The 3701-nt window shown below is 49.9% G+C and overlaps 1 long non-coding RNA gene across 1 annotated transcript; it reads left to right on the top strand.

The window, feature by feature from the left end:
* Window positions 1-222: 222 nt before the first annotated feature.
* LOC111745712 lies at window positions 223-1753 on the top strand. The gene is made up of 2 exons (XR_002782774.1): window positions 223-373; window positions 1527-1753. It is a non-coding gene; the product is annotated as an uncharacterized LOC111745712 (long non-coding RNA).
* Window positions 1754-3701: the final 1948 nt, after the last annotated feature.

Here is a 3701-nt window from a genome sequence, read left to right as displayed (position 1 = left end):
CTATTTTGTTATCGGCGTCTTAACTTGATTTTGGACTACAGTTTGGCTTTTAGGAGCTGTGCCGAATTGCAAGGCAGACAATGTTCTGGAAACGCCCCAAAGCCAACCGCGGATTGAAGTGAGTCATAGGCGGGGCTCGTTCCTGCCTCCCTGCTCAGTTCTCATTCCCACTGGAAGTTCACAGGACACAGCCACTGACGGTCCTGGGCCCGGTGCACAATGCCAGGTGTTTTCTTCCCGACACCTCTGAGCCGATGCCATGCAAAACAACCAAGTCCCCTCAAGAGGTCCCTACTTCACGCGGGCTGTATCAGCTTTGCCATGGAGCTGTCGTTGACTCGTGAGACAAGGGTGCCCTGTCTGGGGCCAGCAGGTTGGTAGACCCCTGCTTCCCACGGGCACCGTGGTTTGTGCTTCGAGCTCTGGCTCAGGGAGGTGGCGCTGCTTTCTCCTTTTCCCCTTCGCCCTGGGCCGTTGTTGCACTGGGCTGTTTGACAAATCGGGTTTTTTATTGCGGCACGTGACACCACTGACTGAAGTCTTTGCCCTCTGGGAGAGAAAAGGAAGATGTGTCCTTTTCTTCCTGGTTGCACTGAACGGAAACCCCTCATCGTAGGCACGCTTCTAGAATTCCATTTATGAAAGAGATCCCTCAGCAGGACTGTATGTCTGTTGGCTGGAGCCTTGCCATCCAGACACCTGGCACCTTGAAGATGCCCTCCCGCCTCAGACGGCACGCGGAGAGGTTCCTGGAGGGTCAGAGGGCGTTGTCACCACACCTCACGGTTGTCTCATCCTCCATGTGTGCACCATTTACGTTGTGGGCTGGGAAAGGACTATTAGTCTGGTCCTTGTTTTCAAGGATTCCAGAACAATGGCCATCATTCTCCTCCTCTGGCAGGGGGTGACTAGTGTCAGGGTAAGCTCTGAGACCTAGAGTTCCTGTGTTTGAGTATGAAAACACAAAAACGGGATAGGGTCTTGGATGGATGAGAGACAGAGTCCTCTCAAGGCGTGGCGACTTCTGGAACCCACTGCCTACTTTCCCGGGGGAAACGTTGCTTACCAGCTGTCGGGAATTCCTGCAGAGTTTGCTGTCGCTTCCCAGGGCTTCCGAGAGTTTTTCAGTGTGTCTCCAGTCTTTCGCTGCGGGGGCAGAGTGGTGTCCTAATGCGACAGTTTAATTTTCTTCCTTTACAAGTAGATGGAGAGAACCTGTGGTCACAAAAGGATGAACAGATAGTCTGAGGTCCCTTTAAGTGTGCTTTCCGGATGAGGGAGCTTTCTTTTACTCTGGCATGGCAATGACCCTTAGCAAAGGTCTTCTCCAGCTGCCCGAACTGCCCGAACTCAGTGGATGGTGAGGGTTTTCCTCATAGTCAGAGATAAGGAAGGTTTGCTTTTGAAATTTCTATGCCGCAATGCATGGGTGTGCTCTTCCCAGGGATGCTGTTGCATCCTTGATGACTTGATAATTGTTGACTTCTCTTTCTCACATCTCACTGTACCTTGGATCTCTCTTCCAGTTGACAATCTTCATTCGCTTCTCTGAAATTCAAAGGCCACCATGCCAGGAGGCTTGGTGACATGGAGCTATCAAAATCTGACCCCTTCCTGGTTTGGCCAACCCAGGCTGGCATCATGCCCAAGGTCCACTGATGCAAGGTGTACCACACCTTGAAAGTCTTCGTCCACTAGTAACATGGAACATAATCTGCTGCAGAAATAAACTTGACCTCGTGATTTCAAACAATTCTTGCATTGGCGTCCATAGTTTTCATGGAATGCTGTTATTTTTGGCATCATCATGAGCACTGAAATTCCTCCGGCTCTTTTGAATAACATCCTTATGGGAGAGATGGACAGAAGAAAAACATGGAAACTGAGTAGATTTGAAAGGCATAATTCCAGGGACCTAGTCAAAGAATGTCTTTGTTAAGAATGTCTTCAAGGTCAGATCTCAGTGGTTGGGTTTTTTTTTTCTCCCCATGGTGAATGGAGTGTTCCTTGTAGTTTCTCAACATTTTCCAAGGAAAGATTTTGGTCTGAAGGAATGACAACCACAGGTTGGATAGGTGGAAAGGTTGGAGGGGGAGGGTGTCTTGGCATCTTGTCCTTGCTGAGACTAGAAGACTCTGGGACTTCATGGGTGTTATAGGTTGAATTGTGAACCCCAGAAAGTGTGTCCAATCCCTAACCCCAGTACCTCAACAGGTGACATTATTTGGAAAAAGCATTGTTGGTTAAATTGAGGTCACATCGGGGTGTTGGTGGCCTTAATCCAGTATGACTTTTGTCCTTAACAAGAAGAGACAAGACGACATGGCCACAGGTCAGGAGAAGGCTGTGTGATGACAGGCAGCGACTAGAGAGTCTAGAAAGACCAAGGATTTCCGGCCACCCCCAGAAGCTGGAGGAGGCAAGGAAGGGCTCTCCCTTACAGATTTCAGGGAGCATGGTCCTGCCGACACCTGAATTTTGGATTCTAGCCTTCAGAACTGAGACAATGAATCTCTATTGTTTCACAGTTGATGGTACTTGGTTATGGTACTTGGTTATGGCCGCCCTATGTGACTAATACAACAGAGAAGTACTTTTTCCTTTGTTAATTTTCTTCCCATTGATCTTTCTGTGGGTTCTTTTCTAAACATCGGATGTCATCAAAGAATGAAAAAGCCACCTCCGTGGTCTGACCAGGTCAGGTCCACCCAACACCACGGAGAGATCTTCACCTTTAAATGAAATGTCGTTTCCAGCTCGTTCCTTCTTAACTGTGTCGACGCTTGGTGCTCTTTCCTGGCGGCCGTGGCATCAGCCAGTGTCTGACCTTCCAGCTCCTCAGGGAGGAGTCCCCACAGTATCCCCGTCCAAAGCAAACCCTAAACTCTTGGAGGTCTTTTTCACGTCTCCTTTCCTGCTTCCTTCACTTAACTGGGTACCCTTGGGTATCTTGACATTGACCCCCTGAGGGGCGGTGGCTGCTAAACCAGGTAGGTTGCCTTCGACCTACTGAATCGGAAGGCGGGGCTAGGATGTGGAGCTTGCAAAGGCACTCCTGGCTCGAGGGCAGGCTCTGTCAGACTTGTCCTCCAGGGCCTCTTGTACCCCAACTAGCTCAATGCCCAGCACCAGGCATTCGCTCAGTAAGCACTTGTGTTGGAGGATGGGGCAGGTGGGGGGCTAGGGTGGGGTCTCCGGGGTGCTCCCTGCCAACAGCCATTGTCCTGAGCCTCTCTATGACTCTGGCACCCAGAGCCGACCTGCTAGGAGGGCGTCCATCCCCCGTTCTGCGCTGAGCTGGTACATACAGGAGCCTTGCTACTGACATCCAGTGGGGAGAGGCCAGGGATGCTGCTCCCCATCCTGCAATGCACAGGACAGCCCCCCCACAATAAAGAATGGTCTGGCCCCAAATGTTCATAGTCGGAAGGCTGAGAAATGCTGCTATAAACACAGAGACAACCTCTGGAAGCGTTCGTTACTCACACCGTTAAGAATTTACTCCCCGAGGTGGATTATCGGCTCGCTTTTCACCTGATACGTTTCTATATTGTGTACAAATTTTAAACACAAATGCGCAGTTCCTTTCATAGGTAAAAAAAGAGTCGACCTAATGTTTATATAGATGAGTAAATATTAAATGAACGAATAAATGTTTGAAGGAATGAATGAAGGGGGCCTATGCAGACTTGCTGCCTCCC

Source organism: Pteropus vampyrus, unplaced genomic scaffold, assembly GCF_000151845.1.
Source record: "Pteropus vampyrus isolate Shadow unplaced genomic scaffold, Pvam_2.0 Scaffold162, whole genome shotgun sequence".
Taxonomy (NCBI): Eukaryota; Metazoa; Chordata; class Mammalia; order Chiroptera; family Pteropodidae; genus Pteropus; species Pteropus vampyrus.
The sequence above is the reverse complement of the archived record's forward strand: the minus strand, read 5'-3'. Positions and strand labels throughout refer to the sequence as shown.